The sequence below is a fragment of the Equus caballus genome, chromosome 16 (genome assembly GCF_041296265.1).
Source record: "Equus caballus isolate H_3958 breed thoroughbred chromosome 16, TB-T2T, whole genome shotgun sequence".
Lineage (NCBI taxonomy): Eukaryota > Metazoa > Chordata > Mammalia > Perissodactyla > Equidae > Equus > Equus caballus.
This window is the reverse complement of record NC_091699.1, coordinates 39,015,468-39,033,468: the sequence shown is the minus strand read 5'-3', so window position 1 is coordinate 39,033,468 and position 18,001 is coordinate 39,015,468. Positions and strand designations below refer to the sequence as shown.

At 42.2% G+C, this 18,001-nt stretch overlaps 1 protein-coding gene and 1 long non-coding RNA gene across 2 annotated transcripts in view; one reads left to right on the top strand and one right to left on the bottom strand.

Annotated features, from left to right (window-relative positions):
* FHIT (fragile histidine triad diadenosine triphosphatase) overlaps positions 1–18,001 on the bottom strand; it is a 1,347,126-nt gene that overhangs the window by 1,328,758 nt on the left and 367 nt on the right. The window lies entirely within an intron of this gene.
* LOC138918222 (uncharacterized) lies at positions 6,029–17,703 on the top strand. Its single transcript, XR_011427265.1, has 2 exons — positions 6,029–6,561; positions 16,659–17,703. It is a non-coding gene; the product is annotated as an uncharacterized lncRNA (long non-coding RNA).

Genomic DNA, 18,001 nt, shown 5'->3' with positions numbered 1-18,001 from the left:
TTTTCGTACTGTTTTGATATTTGAATCAGACGAATATATTACCTACTCCAAAAAATTAAGTCTATTAAAACCAAAAAACCAAAATGAGGTTATAATAACTCACATTGCTAGTAATAGTGTAAAATGGTACATCTTAAGAGGGTAATTTGATGATATACATCAAGGACCTTAAAACTGTCATTTCCTCAGACCCAGTGATTCCACTTCTAAAAGGAATTTATGTAAGGAAATAACAAGAGACTTGTATACACACACGCAGGTGTTCACTGCAGAATTATTTGTCATACTTAAAATTTTGAAAAAATCTACATTAAAATAATAGGGAACCAGCTGAAGAAATTATGAAAGATTCAAACAATTGAGCGATATGCAGCTGTTAAAAATTATACTATATTGGGGCCGGCACAGTGGCGCAGCAGCTAAGTTCACACATTTCGCTTTGGCAGCCTGGGGTTCGCCTGTTCAGATCTGGGGCACAGACCTATATACCGCTTTTCAAGCCATGCTGTGGCAGGTGTCCAAAAGTAGAGGAAGATTGGCATGGATGTTAGCTCAGGGCTAGTCTTCCTCAGCAAAAAGACAAGGATTGGCAGCAGATGTTAGCTCAGGGCTAATCTTCCTCAAAAAAATGAAATAAATAAAAAATTATACTATAGGGGCTGGCCCCGTGGCCAAGTGGTTAAGTTCGCGTACTCCACTTCAGCAGGCCAGGGTTCACCAGTTCAGATCCCGGATACACACCTACACACCACTCATCAAGCCATGCTGTCGTGGCATCCCACATAGAAGAACTAGAATGACCTACAACTAGGATAGACAACTAGGTACTGGGGCTTTGGGGAGGAAAAAAAAAAAGAGGAAGATTGGCAACAGATCTTAGCTCAGGGCAAATCTTCAAAAAAAGAAAAAATTATGCTATAAAAAACATACTGTAAAGAATACTCAGAGATACAGAAAATATTCAGAGTGCATTTTTTAAATCATTCATTAATTTTTCAGTAAAAATTTTAAAACATCTACCAGGTGCTGGGGCATTGAGATGGATAATGATTTAAAAGGCCAGTTATGAGGCACTGCATAAATGGATAATCCCACCCTTTTGTGCATTTATAACTAAACTAGAAGGACAAACATCAAAATGAGAGCAGTGATTAGCTGTGGGTGGTGAGATTATGGGTGAAATACATTTTCTATAATGAACATATATTACTTCTGCAGTAAGAGGAAAAAAGTACCATTTTTTTTTAAGTCAGGCTAACAGCCCCCAGGATCAGAAATGTGTCTCACCCCTTTCTGTTCTCTCAGCCCTGCCTGACTCCCTGAACACAAGCCTGATGCCTGCTTCAGCTGCACCTGCCCTGTGACCGTTAGGGAAAGGTCAGGAACACCACAGATACTGTCCTTGACATCACTGAGCTGCTGAACTAAAGCCACAGCCACATACACATTTCTAGATTTCTTGTTATGTGGGAGAAATAATCCTCCATTTTTTTAAGACACCGTAAATCAAGTTTTTCTGTTACTTGCAGCTGAAAGCATTCTGAGCTGACACGGGAACATACTAACTAATACAGGACATGTTAAGGCGGGTACAGGCAATCCAACATGTTCATTTTGATCCACCAGTAGAGCCTGAAGACTGATGTTTTTAATTGCCCACCAGCTGCCAGCTCCATAGTCTCTTCTATGAAGCTCCTGGGAAACAGAGCCCAGAAGCTGTTAGTGGGCATTCTAGGTGCACAGTGAAGCACCGCCTGCAGTGAAGAAATACTAGGTAGCTCCTCCCACAGCTTATAATATGGCCCAGCACCTCCACTTCTGAGAATGTATTCTGAGAAAAGATTCATGGATGTGGTCATGCATATATGCAAATATTCTTCATTTATATATATATCAGAAAAAAAGGTGGGGAAAACCTAATATTAAACAAGCAAGATAGGTTAAAAAACAATTGCATGGGGCTGGCCCCGTGGCTGAGTGGTTAAGTTCGCGCGCTCCGCTGCAGGCGGCCCAGGGTTTCGTTGGTTCAAATGCTGGGTGCAGACATGGCACTGCTCATCAAACCACACTGAGGCAGCGTCCCACATGCCACAACTAGAAGGATGCACAACGAAGAATATACAGCTATGTACTGGGGGGCTTTGGGGAGAAAAAGGAAAAAAAAATAAAATCTTAAAAAAAAAAAAAAACAATTGCATAGGGTCTGGCCCGGTGGCAAAGTGGTTAAGTTCACACACTCCACTTCAGCAGATCCCACGCGTGGACCTACACATCACTCATCAAGCCATGCTGTGGCAGTGTCCCACATACAAAACTAGAGGAAGATTAGCACAGATGTTAGCTCAGAGACAATCTTCCTCAAGCAAAAAGAGGAAGATTGGCAACAGATGTTAGCTCAGGGCCAATCTTCCTCACCAAAAAAAAAATAATAATAATTGCATATTCTAATAGTGGAGTACACTGCAGTCATTAATGACATGGAAAAATGCACACAATACATTGAGGAATGAAAAAACAGGTGCCAAAACTATATGTAAAGTGTGATCCCAATTTAAAAAAACTAACAGAACAAATAAATAACATATGTGATTTAAAAAAAGATGGAAATGGTATACACTGGAATATTGATAGTGCTATCATGAGGGTGTGGAATGGCGATGTCATTTTATTTTTTGAACATCTCTTTTTAAAAATCTTCTAAAACGAATTTATTTTCCTATGCAGTTGGTAAGAAAAGTTTTTTTTAAATAGCACCTTCCTGTAGAATGATCTGGGCCCTCTGACCAAGATGCTGGCCTCATCGACACCAACTCTGTCTAATATCTGCCTGCAGAGTCAATGGAGTTACCAAGAAACAACTTATTTTTGTGTTTTACATATAGACTGACGCCAACAGCTGCAAGCTAAGCTACAGAAAAAGATAAGGAAATTTTATGTTTCCAAGTGAATTTGCATTAAGTAAGTGTAGTACGTTTTAATTCCATAAAAACAGTTTTGATGCTGCCAATTTGAGAAAAATATTGATGTTTCCTTAAAAAGTCTATTCTGTGTCAAAATTCAGCCAGCCCTGGTGGTCCAGTGGTTATGACCCGCCACAGCCCTGGGTTCACTTCCTGTGAACCACACCTCCTATCGGTCCATTTGTCACACTGCGGCGACTGCGTGTTGCTTGACGCTGAAAGCTACGCCATGGGTATTTCGAATACCAGCAGCGTCACCCATGGTGGACAGGTTTCAGCAGAGCATGCAGACTAGGAAAAAAGACCTGACCATCCACTTGCAAAAAAGTTGGCCAGGAAAGCCCTATGAAAAGCACTGATAGAGCGCTGGAAGATGAGAGGATGGTGTGAGAAGACCAGGCAGGGTTCTACTGTACACAGACTCACTACAAGTCAGAATCAACTCAACAGCACTAATAACAAATATTGAAATTCATCCCCTTACAATAAAAATGAATGTTAATTTGCTATGTTACTGATAAAAAACAAGTCCATTTACATCCTTCTCTTGATCCATTAGACTTCATTATATCATAAATAGTAGCTATCAAGCAGATTTGACCTTTCTACCATCTTAGAACACCTGCAAATAGAGTTCAAGCTCCCAAGTCAGACGACCTGAATCCATATCCTAGCCCCACCATCTGCCAGCTGGGTGTCCTTAAGCACTTACCTAACCTCTCTGAGTTTCAGTTTTCTTATCTGTAAACAGGGCTAATAAGAGTTTCTACCTCGTAGAGTTGCTGTGAGGATGAAATGAGGGAAGCCACATAAAGGTTTTAGTTTAGTGCCTGACCCATAGTAATTGGATAAAAAGTAAGGTCTCCTCTAACTTGGTTTCAACTCATATGTGGAGATAGATCATGGACATGGAACACTAGATTCTTTTGTGAGGGGTGGCTTTTAACAAAATATTTTTTATTTATTATAAAGTAAAATATATAATAGTTAAAAGCAAATGACAATACATTGCTTTCAGGAAAAAAAGAAAACCTCTTGCCTCATTTCTTCCTATTTCCGTCATCCCCAGAGGTATCTGCATTCAACTATTTTAGCCGTCTTCTATTCTACTCATACTCCCACTGTCTATATATCATATTTTTTCCAGTTTTATTGAGAAATAATTGACATACATCACTGTATAAGTTTAAGACATACAGCATGATGGTTTGGTTCACATATATTGTGAAATGATTACCACAAGAGGTTTAGTTAACATCTATCATCTCATATAGATACAATAAAAAGAAAAGAAAAAAATTTCTCCTTGTGATAAGAACTCTTAGGATCTACTCTCAACAACTTTCCTATATATCCTACAACAGTGTTAACTATAGTCACCATGTTGCACATTACATCCCTAGTACTTATTTATCTTATAATTGCAAGTTTGTACCTTTTGGCCACTGTAAGGCCTGGGCCTTGCTTGCTCAGCAGAAACCCCCAGGCCCACTGCAACTATGTGTCCTTCTGGCTCCCTGCTGGGCAGGCCGCCCAGCTACTGGGATTTGTAACCATCTGGGCCAGGGCAGCCTGGATCCTCCCTTATCCCACGTGAAGAACATCGCGTCTTACAGGGACACACAGCCCCTCCGTGTGAGCTACTGTTCCTGGGAACGCTGGTTGTACCAAGGACAGCCCTTTGGCAAGCATGCAGCCTTTGTTCCTCTGCCTACTTAAGCAGGTTCTCTTAGGGGGCAGTTTGCGGATGCACACTTCTGTCCAGCCGGCCGCCACTGGACACTCTCCCTGTAAGTAAGTCCCAATAAACCTATATGTCTCGTTCACAGTCTCTGGGTCATTTCTTCAGTCTCTCGGCATTATACCCCACCACCCCAGCCCAGCTGGGCTTGCAGTCTTATAGCCACCTTCCTCCAATTCCCCCTCCTCCCATCCCTCACCTCTGGTGATCACAAATCTGACCTTCTTCTATGAGTTCAGTGTGAGCATTTTTAGGGTTTTGTATTTTTTGTTAGATTCCACACGTAAGTGAGATCATACAGTATTTGTCTTTCTCTGTCTGACTTCACTTAGCATAAAGGCTTTAATGTCCATCCATGTTGTTGCAAATGATAGGATTTCCTCATTTTTTATGGCTGAATAATATTCCTGTGTGTGTGTGTGTGTGTGTGTGTGTAAATATATACACCACACTACTTTATCCATTCATCCATTGGTGGACACTTAGGTTGTATCCATGCCTTGGCTATTATAAATACTGCTGCAAAGAACATGTGGGTGCAGATATCTTTTCAAGTTACTGTTTTCATTTCCTGTGCATACATGGCACATTAGATTCTAAAGAGGCTCCAGCATCCTGGTTTAAGAACCCATGTTTAATACAGATACTTGACTTTTAAGAATAGATGTGACATCATTTATTTAATGTTCCCTATAATAAATGAGATGCTTAGGGAAAATGTGGAGTCTTTTAGACCACTGGAAATCTGCTTTAGCATGTGTATTAGAGAAGATAATTACCCCCATGTGCCTTGTCCTATCTAGTTCTTTACACAAAGCACTACTTTATTCAAGGTATTGTGACTTATAATAAAAATGATAGCTAAAATCATCACTGATATGTATTTGGTGCTTATTACATGTACCAGACAGTGTCCTACATATTTTCATGTAGAATCTTATTTAATCCTTGCAATTAACCAGTAAGAGAGGCTCACTTATTATTCCCATTTTTCAGATGAGGAAACTGAGGCATAAAGAAACAAAAAAGCAATGAGTCAAGCTATAAACATGATATATAACAATAATAACATAATAATAATAACACAGTACCATCATTAAATTCCTGTGATGTGCCAAACACAAGACTGGATGCTTTCCAAACATCATCTCTTATGTTTATAACAACCTTGCACTATTGTCATTTATGGATGAGAAAACTGAGAACTTAAGTAAACTAGGTAAAGTGAGATATAGGTCTGTCTGGCCCCAGAGCCAGCCACTCCAAACAGCTGCCCTTCAGCAGAGGGTAGTGGCGAGGGCTTATCAGATCCCCGTAGCTCTCCACCGAGGTCATAGGATGTCAGGGAGGCACAGGGCTTCTGAATTATCAGATCCAAGCCCCTCAGTTTACGGATGTGGAAACGGAGGCCCAGAGAGAGGATGAGACTGCATAAGGCAATGAGAGAGCCAGAACTAAAACTCAGGTCTCCCAGGACTGAGTTCTTGCGGTGACATGATGAAGCCCTCTCACGCTGAGTCAGCCATCTCAGGCACCATGAAAGCAGGAAGGGAAAGCCTGACAGTTGCTGAGCGATGGCGCCAATCTGTCGTCTCTCCCTCTGCTCCCTCCTGACCCTGGGGACTGCTGTACATATTTCCTGACACATTCAGACCTGGGGAAAGTAGAGAACCTTGAGGAAAGAATCTGCAGCGAAGACAGGAAGCACCTTTCATGATCTACCTAGCGCCAATTTCCAACATGATTCTCTTGCAACAGAACTAGAGATCAATGGAGGAGGTTGGCTCAGGCATATGTGGATCTCTTTTGCTGACACAAAACACCACACAGTCCAAGTCTTTGAGGACATGATCCGAATCAGTAAGTTTCCTGAATCTTTTCTGACTAAAGTATATTTTTCCTAGTTTGTGCACTAGATAAAAATAATTGCTTAAACTATCTCACAGAGAAATTTTTTAAAAATAGAGTTTTGGAGGTGTTGAATTAAAATTCATTCAGTATTATGTAATCCTAGAAATACAACAGTTGTTTACTCTGCTTTGATTTCTAAGCTTTCCTTTGATGACAAATATTAATATTTATCATTTTTCTGATGTTAGACTAATGAGAATCTTAAGTGTTTATGAGAAGACATTTAAATATTACAGTACGGTTGATATGTTTGTTTTTTGATTTATATTCCTCTGTCTTAACCATCAACCAGCACTTATTTTTTGCACTGAATCCTGGGTTGTTGTTCATCAATATTTTCAGTAAACTTTATATGGCCAGAACTGATGGCCTCTACATTTGTTTAACAACCAAACAGAATATGACAGTCCACCAAATAACTATGGGAAAGTATACTATGGGAAAGAATTAGCTCTGGTTTTCAAAGTGAAAATTGGCACACATCTATAACTCCTAGCCAGCAATAGTAGGCAGAGCAACATTCCAGATTTAAGAACACGAATCACAGATAATATTTACTGAGTGCGGACTATGCATCAGGCTCTGTGCAGGGCATACATTATACCAACGATCTCACTTGATCCTCACAACAACTCTAAGAGCTAAGTAGTACTATCATCTTCATTATACAGAAAAACGGGATATGGAGAGGTTTAGTACTTTGCTCCAGATTACACAGCTAATGAGAAGCAAAGCCGGAAGTCAGTCCTCAGAGCTCTTCTCCATACACCCTCCCTTAGGAGCCCCTTCTTGATACCCCAGCATTTGAAAATTCCTATTATCTGTACAGCCTAAATGACCCATCCCCATGGAGCAGCAGCCTTCAGGGCCAACCAGACTTTCAGACCTTGATGGTAATGATGATACATAACTCTTTCTGTCTACCATAGGCCGTACATTGTTTTATGCATGAGGACAGAGCAAGGAACAGGACCAACAAGCTCCCTGCTCTCGGAGAGCAAACTTTCTAGAGAGAGGAATTAGACAATATTAACACAATAAACAAAGCATTATCTCCAACATGGGGAGGAAGTAGGAGGCTGTACAAGTTCAAGGAAGGGTAAGAGGGGCTGAGGTCTGGGACTTCTGTAGATTTCCCTTACCTATATTCCCCAAGCAACCAAGACTCAGCTAATCAGAGAAGCAACAGAGGACAGCCTAGAAGGGAGCACAGTGCCAACTGCAAAACTGAATTCTAAGTTAGAGACCTGACATGGACCACTTACCCTACAGTGGGACCAGGTGCTGGGAGATGGCATCAGCAAAGCAGCCACTCCTTCTGCCTTCATTGAGCTTATAGTCCAGAGGGAAGAGAGGCATTGAGCAAAAAATAGAGCTTAAATACAAGCTGTAAAAAGTATAAGAAGTCAAGGAAGCAAAAGACACAGGACCTAACTATAGGAGACTAAGAAAGAAGGTCATCATTTGGCCACTGACTCCATCTGTGACACAGAGCAAGTCATTTCCCCTCTTGAGAAGCAGGTTTCCAAATTTACAAATACAGGGGACTGGACTAGATGAACCCAACAAGCTTCCTTCAAGCTCTTAAAAAATCCTTTGAACCTATAATTCCAACATATAAAAATTGTATATTATTTCTTCTTCTACCAATCGATAGATCCCAAACTGCTCTTCCTCTTTTCTTGGTCCCTTTTATTCTGTTCCTTTGCACCCCTACACCAAGGACATTTTCACTGCCACATGGCAGAGGGGTCAGATCAGGAGGGATAGGGGCCTGATATCCCATCAGGGGCAGAAGTGAGTGTAGCAAACACTCTGAGCAGAACCCAGGTGAAGGAAATGGGAAGGAACTGGGTTATCCACATGGAACCTCGTGTCCAGAGAGCGCGTTAACAGGTAAAAGAGAAGTCTATGGAGATGGCAGGCATTAGGGAGGCATCAGAACATCATAACTGATGTTCTGACAGGAGGGAAGGGAAAAGTCTGGAAGCAGGTGCTCAGAGGAGCCGGTCAGCAGAAGGGAAGTCTGGACAGCAAAGAGCAAGGCTCCAACCACAGTACTGAGATTCAGGGACACGGCCGTTACCCAGAGGACACAATCCAAACTCCATACTTTGACCACCAGGCCCTGTGCAGCCAGGCCAACCTCGCCTGGTGCCAGTCCGTCCTTCAATCTCTATGGTCTACTCCAGAGGCCTTCTTTCATCCCTTTGAGCACATCAAGCTCTTTCCCTCTCAAGGCCCCGGTACAGGCTGCTGCTTCTGCCTGGAATGCCACTTTACCAGCTCTTCATATGGCTGCCTCCTTCTCCTCCTTTTCTTAGGTCTCAGCTCAAATATCAGCTCCTCTTTTCTAGCTACCCTATCTAAATAGGTTACTCCTTTCACTGTCATCGTACCTTACACTCTTCCTTCCCGGTACTTGGCATTTTATAATTACATTTGTTTGCCTGTATATTGTCCATCTCCTCCACTGGACTCCTGAGGGCAGGGACTGCACCTGCCTTGTTCACTGATATATAACCACACCTAGCACAGTGCCCGACATGTAACAGGTCTCAGTAAATGCTTACTGAGTAAATAGATTAATCACGAACAAGGAAATGAAGAACTGTAAAGAACATAGCTGGGGCTCAGGAATGGAAACTGGGGTACCAGGCTGGACAGAGATTGTCAAGGCAGGAACCCAGTGGGGTCCATGGGGTACAGGTCAGAGCAAGCTTCAATATTGAGGCAGATTTGCTAGTGGATCAGTTGCCAGGCTGTCATCCCATATTCCATCTGCCTGCCTGCCGTAACTGTGAGATATTACCTGCTCCCAGATCCTGGGCCCACCCTCCACTTACCTGCCACTAGTGTGGGCTGATCCTACCACACCAACAGAGTCTCGCAAAAACCCGGCCAACCCAAAGTAACAGAAGCTGCTGGTGTAGACCCCTCAAATCCAGTGATTAGTACTCACAATCATGAGAGTAGCTAATACATGCCAAGGACTTTATACATAAAATCTTATTCACCCCTCACAGCACCCATAGGTAGTTACCATTATAATCCCCAATTTAAAGATCAGGAAACCAAGAAACTTGTCCAATTAGCCAAGAAACTTGTTCACGCTCACATGGTAATTGGTAAAGCCATGTGCTTTGGGCCTGTGGATCTGGACCTCTGGGCTCAAAAACAATAAAAACACAAAATATAATAACAATAATAAAAATAATAGCCAACATTTACTGAGAAATTACTTTATGAGAGGTACCGTGCTAATATTTTATATAGATTGTCCCATTTAATTCATACCTACTGAGGTAGGGACTATTATGTCCATTTCATGGAGGAAAATAAAACTCCGCCAATCAAAACAACTTGACCAAGATCACCATCAGCCTGGAACAGAGTGATATCTGTATCTGTGAACTCTAAACAACACTATGCATTACATTAAAACAGAGCAGCAACACAGTAGAAGCCATAAAAACCTAGAACCTCACTATTGCAAGTGTCGTCCATGGACCAGCAGCATCTGCATCACCCAGGGGCTTATTAGAAATGCAGAAGCTTCTGGCCTCACGGGGACCCTTGCATATAGTTCCAGCCAGTCCCAGTTGGACCCAGCTGTTTCATCTGCACGCGGAAGCCAAACACAGCTAATTTATCTAGGTCAGGGAAACCTTGGCCTGTTGCCTCTCGGAAGTTCAAGAGGCTAGAGGAAGCCTCAGCTTAGAGGAAGCCTTATGCCATGCTCTGAGGGGCCAAGAGGGCCTCAGTTGCAGATTCTGCAGGGATGTCAAACTGCAGTGGCTACCTGTTGTTTTTGTAGCCCCAGTATCACTTCCCCTTTTCTGAAGGTAGCAGCACCTCCCATGAATTAGGGCCTCTCCGTATGTACAGTCACGCAAGCTGCGCACAGCACAACTCCAGAGGGTACTATTCACACATATAGTTGTAAAAACAGAAAACTTTCCCTCCCCCTCCACTCAACCATCTTTTGTTGCTATACCTCTTCCACACTCTCTGCATTTGTTTCTATTTCTCTCTTGCTTTCCCCTGCTCTCCTTCGGATCACTACCTGTTCCCAGGCTCATTGCTGGGAGAGGTTGAACAGGAATCACCAGTGCTCAAGGGCTGAGAGAACCAACTTATTTTAGAAGGTTCCAGATCCTCCCTCTGCATGTCCTCAGGACTCCAAGTACCTACACAAATTCTTGCTTCTAGGCATCACTTAAACATCTCCTGGCACAACCAAGCAGGTACCCTCCTGCAGTTATTGTGGGGTCTTAAGATAGCAGCAAGTTTTTTTTGGTTTTTTTGTTTTTGTTTTTTTCAGTTTTTTCCAAAATGGAAGCCATAGGAAGAAGACTTCAGGTCTTGCAGAAAACGGAAATTTTGTTCCACTACATACTAGAAACTTCAGTGATTAAATGACTGCAGACCATACTCTCCTCCGTGTGTGCTCAACTAAATTTTGCATGCATTAAACCTCATTACGGAGTACTGATACTTCCACATTATCTACGCTGAGTTTTAGCTCCAATAGCTATGAGTCTGAGAAACTGCAAAATATACTGACTTTTAATGGAAATCTGATTGTTAATAAAAAGAGGTAAATCCATAACGTAGAACACTGATAAGCACATAAAAAGACTCAGAGTCTTTAACTTCCAGAATACTGTCAACATGCGCCTTTTGTGAACCACTTAACCAGTTTCTCAATTTTCTCTTCCATTCCTACTTATTTATCATTAAAAGAAAACCTTGGCGCACATACAAAATACCCCTAAAATAGCAATTTTTTAAGTGTGTTACACTCTCGAAAACAGTTTTTTCCACTCTTTCTCTTTTTGTCTCTATTGAGTCAATATAGTAGAAAAATAAAACTACTACATGGGGAAATGACCTCCGAGTGAATAAAGAATTCAGGAAATGGTGAAAAATGAAGTTTTCATGTAGGATAATGTAAATTCAGGCCACAAATGCTCCTGGACACTGGACATAAAGTTTTAAATATAAATATTCAGATGCAAACAAATCTAAGTATACAGATTTTCTGAAGATACAAGAACATTTAAAAGGAAAGGGTCCCCATATATTACGGATAATCCAGAAAACTGAAGGTATTTAATCAAATTAGCTTAATTATTCTGTCCTGAAACGGAGGATGGGGGTAACCTATTTAAAACATTAAAAAGGAAACCAATCTTTATAATAGGCAGCCTCTCTGGAAGTGGTTCATTTCAAGCTACTGAATTAGACTCTAAGAATTTTACTTGTAAAAATGAGTTTTATCTGAACAATAGTTTTAACCTTTTCAGTAACACTGCCAGCGCTCATGAAAGCATGTAACTCAGTTTGTTTTGAACATAGTTTTAATGGGTTTACCCTTTTGGGGGGGTGGGGGTGGGGCAATGTGATGAGGCTTATCATTTCTTTCACTCCCAAAGCCTTCAAGATGCGACTTTCTAGATATTTTGTTCCCCACCCAGGCCCTTCACCTGTTAGATTGTACCTGATTCCTATCAGGATGGCCCACTGTTAGAATCAGAGGTTCTCATTCCTAAATGCACTTCAGAAGCTCCTGGGAAACCTGAAAAAGAAACTACCAACACCTGCTTCCCCTCCCGCCCTGATTTAATCTACCTGGACGGCACCAGCCCCGGGGGATTCTAACCTGCAGGGGGGCTGAGAATCACTGGTTGGAAAGCAATCCAAACAGGTTAAAATGATGTAAAGAAGGAGGCACTGTAATTAGGCTGAATAAATTTACAGTAGGAGGCAAGTTGCCTCAAATTCCCATCTGAATCAGATATAAGATAGCACTTTAAGGATCCCAGATTTTTCCCAGCATATTTAAAGAGAATCAATTGCATGGGAGAAATATATCTATTTGCCCCAAATACTCAAACTTTTACAAAGAATTGAACAAGTTTGCATTTCATATGCAAGAGAGAAAGAAAAATAGTAGAATTAAAGGTAATCTATTCCACCTCATATTCAAAATATGATAAACAAGAAAACAAGGAGCAGTGTGCACAAAGTTGTGATTTTTCTTTTTTTTTAAAGATTTTATTTTTTCCTTTTTCTCCCCAAAGCCCCCCAGTACACAGTTGTACATTCTTCGTTGTGGGTCCTTCCAGCTGTGGCATGCTGGACGCCGCCTCAGCGTGGTCTGATGAGCAGTGCCATGTCCCCGCCCAGGACTCGAACCAGCGAAACACTGGGCCACCTGCAGCGGAGCGCGTGAACCCAGCCACTCGGCCACGGGGCCAGCCCCCACAAAGTTGTGATTTTTATTAAGAACAGTAAGATTAAATCAAAGCTACCATTTACTGAGTGCCAACCACTGTGTTAGGCACTTTCCATGGGTTACCTCACTGGAAACTTAAAACTCTGCAATAGGCATTATCACCCCATTTCACAGATAATAAGGAAATAGAGGCTCAAGAAGTGGTAGAAGCAAGATTAGAATCCAAGCCTTTTGCTCTCCAGAGTCCATTCTCTTGACCACCACATCTCTCATCTAGACCATGCAAGAGTCTCCTAAGTACTTGCTACTCAAGTGGACCAGCAGCATCAGCCTGTTAGAAACCCTGAATCTCTGGCCCATTCCAGACCTAGTGAATCAGAATCCTCACTTTAAGATCAGCAGGAGATTCATATGCACATTAAAGGCAAGGAAGCACATGGCTACCTGGTTTTCCCACATCAATTTTTGCCTCTCACAAATTCATCACCCATACTGTATCCACACTTTTTAAAAAAACAAATCCAGTGATTTCATTTCTCTTCTTAAGATTGGTAAGTGATTTTCCAAATACCTTTGGAATAAAGTCCAAAGTTCCTTTACAATATAGGTAATTGGACTCTGCATAATATGGCCCATGCCTTCCTCTGAGCCTCAGCTCCCCTACTTCCTCTGTCCATTGATTTTTATACCCCAGGCACAAAGACCTTCTTACTGCTCATCAATTCCCCACACTCACTCCCTCCCTCTCTTCCTTCCTTCCTTCCTTCCTCTAAGCTCTTCCTCGCCTAGACTATATCACAACCACCACGCACCACCATGACCACCTCCAGGTCAGCCACATTCACTGCTATATCTCCAATGCATGACAGCACAGTGCCTGTCACAGAGCTAGGGGCAGGATAAATGTGCTAAATAAATACATGTTTAGGATATCAAGGGCCTCGGCAGTTTCCTTCGTCGATCTCCTCTTTGCTCTTGCTGTGATCCTCATTCCCGTTTCTCCTTCCCTGGCCCCTGCATCACCCCTTTTCTGTAACTCACCTCCTTATCAGTGACCTCATGGCTATTGAAGTTGTCAGCTTTAGAAAGAAGCACTGCCATGTCCACATGGCCATTGCCCCGGGATTACTCACCAGCTGGATGACAACTGCTTCACTTTAACCCTGAGGCTCCTGGGAAAGGCCCAGTCTTTTCTAGAAGTGGACAGAAGGCCTTAGTGACAGAAGCAGGCTGCTCTTCAATCTGAGATTTAATATATAGATGGAACCATAGATCAGGGGCCTCTCAGCAGGCAGCGCAGAGCCAAAAGCTTCACTCTCTCTCTGCCCACACAAGAGAGTGTCACTGCGCTGACAAGATGGGTTATCAAGAGTTGTGAGTAATTTCATATTTTAAATGTGAGGCCAAGCTTGCTACTCTAAGAAAACAAATGGCACATCCTTTTATAAAACAGACATTTTCCTCAAGTTTAAATCTGGAGTAAATCTGATATATTTTCATATATCAAGTTTACATTAATGATAACAAAAATAAGAGCTACTATTCATCTAATAAATGCAAGCCACTGAGTGCCTGACAACCCCCTTAAAAGCTTTAAACACACTCTCTCATTTAATCTTTATCATCACTTTATAAGGTAGAAATGCTTATTATCCCTATTTTACAGAAGAGGAAAGAAACCAAGGGCTAAGTAACCTGCCAAAGGGATTTAAACCATAGGCCTCCAGACGACCACTCTCTATTGCTTCTCTGCTATGTTTTGCTATTTAGATGGCTTTCTCATCTCAGAAGCCACAGAGACAGACATTCCCAGAGAAACAGCCCCTTGCAGGATGACCTCAAAGGCTGAGATTTTTCTCCACAATGTAGACATGGAAAGGAAAGTAAACTGCTACATCTTGTATTTCAAAGCTGCACTTCTACATTGAGAGGAAACTGAGATTCAAGAAAAAGATGTGGGAACAGAGCTCAGGGGTACTTAGGAATGCAATTCCACAAATATTTTTTCAGTGTCTACTAGCAGTCAGGCACTGTGTTGGAAGCTGAAACATCAGACTGTCAGTTGAGAGAGTGCTGTGGGGGACGGGGGCTGACAGGGAGAATGTCTCCCATGGTGACTGTCTCAGGGATGTTTAGCCAATAATTTACAAAACTGTTACTTTGTTATCTAATTACATAAAAACCACCTTTCACACACGAGGTGAGAGTTACCTGCTTTACTATGTGTGAATACGTAACTGAAAGGGTTAACGTGTCTTCTAAAACAAAAGTTTTATATAATTCAAACAACTCATGTGTTCATTTCTGACACCTATATTAGAGGGTTATATTTTAACATATGTGAAGGCAAACAGCGTCAGATTCTGTTCTCAAGCGTCTGAAAGAACAAAGGAGTATTCAGGGAGCAGGCCCATGGCCGAGTCGTTAAGTTCACGCGCTCCGCTTTGGCGGCCCAGGGTTTCACTGCTTCGGATCCTGGGTGTGGACATCATACTCTCATCAGGCCACGCTGAGGCGGCATCCCACATAGCACAACCAGAGGCACTCACAACTAGAATACACAACTATGTACAGGGGGGCTTTGACGAGAAGAAGAAGGAAAAAAAAAAAAGAACATTGGCAACAGTTGTTAGCTCAGGTGCCAATCTTTGGGGGGAAAAAATACAGTATTGGGAGCCAAAACAAGACTAATTCCCAAAATAGAAAAGGAGTTTATTGAAGCATCATGTACACACAAATAAAGATAAGGGCACAGAAACATTTCCTAAAGCATTCCACCAGACATTTACAGGAATCAGACTGGGATGAGGACATAAGTAAAAGAAAGTGTGAGCCCGAAAGGTCACATAAAGTCCCCTGAGGCCTCCAGAAACTTGCCTCCTTGCAGAAACAGGATGCTTTTGACACAAGGGCATGAGACGAAAACCGTGGACCATTTTGTACCTCACATCCCTGATTTATAAAACAAAAAGAGTTAGAATAGATGAATGATAAGGTCCTTTCAGCCCTAACCCATTAGCTTTTTATTCGTCACCCCTGCACCTACAGAGAGATAAGGATATAAAGATGCTGAAAAAACATTTGTTGAATTAATGAAATATTACAACCTTATCAATAGTAAGAAAAGAGATTTTACAACAAATGGTCCTGGTCCGTAGCCTACAAAGAACAAATTAATGGAAAAACCATTATCTAAACAGCTTCACATTTGGTACCCCTGCTAGCTGACTGCTGGTAGAATGAAAATAACCCTGGACTTGTAAACAAGAGGCTTGGGTCTAGTCTCATCTCTGACACAAACCAGCTGTGTGACCTTGGGCAGAGTGCTTTACCACCTGGGCCAGTTTCCTCATCTCTAAAATAGAGGTATTATGAAGCTATATATAGCTAACATTTGTGGAACTCTTACTACATGCCACGAACTGTTCCAAGATCTTTGCCTTAGATTTAAATGATCTCAAAGGTTTTTTCAGCTGTAACATTTAGTGTCTAACCATAGAGGCAACATGGTATAATGGAAAGATTCCAAATTCTGTATTCAGATACGTTAGGCTCCCTCTCACTCTGTAAACTAGGGTCTTTTTCTAAGCAAAGACTGTCAAGCAGACTGGGTTACAATCCGAGTTAACTTGGAGTTAGCTGAGTTAACTTGGATATGTTGCTTAACTTTCATAGACTTGGTTTCCTAATAAGTAAAATGCACATGAAAATGGTTATCACTCTCATTTACCTTTTGAGAAGATTATATTAAACTATAATAACTAAATAAAATACACATTTAACACATATTGCATTTTATTATTAGGTGTGTGACTGTGGACAAATCATCTTTTCAAGTTTCTTCCTCATCTACAAGTGGAAGATACAGCATTATTAAAGGAGAGAATGTGAACATGCCTTGTAAATTGTCGAGTGTTAGCTGCGTTTGAACGCATGCATATTCCTTATCTAATACTTGGAAAAGCATATACAATAATCCCCTATCTACTACTTGGAACAGCGAATGCAATCAATGGCAACAAAAAACAAGACATCTTTACTAAACATCACTCTCCGGTCCCAGCTCGCAGCAGTTGACGCAGGGGCTGGCAGCCAAGAACGCAAGGCCACATGGAAGTTGTAGTTCCGAGTCAAGTGGCTGCTCCACAGAAAGGAGGAAGTCACACTTCATCTCCCGGGAGACACCTCGCCGCGCCAAATGGCAGGCTGAGAATTGGAGTACCAACTCGCAGGGAAACAAGAGGCGAGACTACAACTCCCATAAGCCCCTGCTGCCAGGGCTGCCGGCATTAAGATGGAGCCAGAAAGTAGGTGTTCAGCTACGCCGGGCTTAACAGGTGCGAGTCGGGGCCGCTGCCGGTAGTCCCGGACCCGGCACGGCTCAGAACCTTTCTAAAGCAAGCTTTGGGCGTGTTTTCTGCTGGTCCCCAGCATGTTTCTGAGAGACCCATACAATAAAGCAGTGAGTTTGCAAGTGACAAACTTTCACAAGCAAGACCTCATTTAATGATTTCGGCTCCAGGCAACATCCTTGGGCTACTTGGGCAGGAAGCTCTAAGCTCTTTTCTCCCAAATAAGCACTGTGAGCGGCTGGTCCAAGGTCATAGAGCAGAGGCAGAATTTGATCCTAGACAGGAAGCTTCAAATCCAGCTCAGTTCCACTAACCGGCCTCATTTTTTTCCCCAGGGGATGTATCTTAAAAGTCCCTGCATTTTTTCATATAAACACATTAAGCCATAAAATAGGTGTAAGGAAGTCCAACAGAATACACTGATAAATTCTTCCATCATAATGAATTGGATGCTTTTTTGTGTTTTTTAAATACCAAAAGTAAAATTCTCTCCCAAAATACTGCCTTCCTTGGTGCCCTGCTTGGCTCCTGTCGGGCACGTGTTCAAACACTAGCCCCTTTTGGGGAACCCAGAACTGAGTGATTAACACAAACGTGCTGGGGCAAAGATTCCTGCTACTTGCCTATGAAAGTGACAAACCATCCAAAAGCGGCCAGTGCCAACTACACCCCCAGGGCCGGGAGCTGGGGAGTCCCTGGAACCACCAGCGTGGCCCCATGCCTCAGTTTACCCACTTATAAAATGCAGCAGAGGAGGGGAGGGTTAGGGTGAGGGCCAATGCTCAGGAATGGGCCC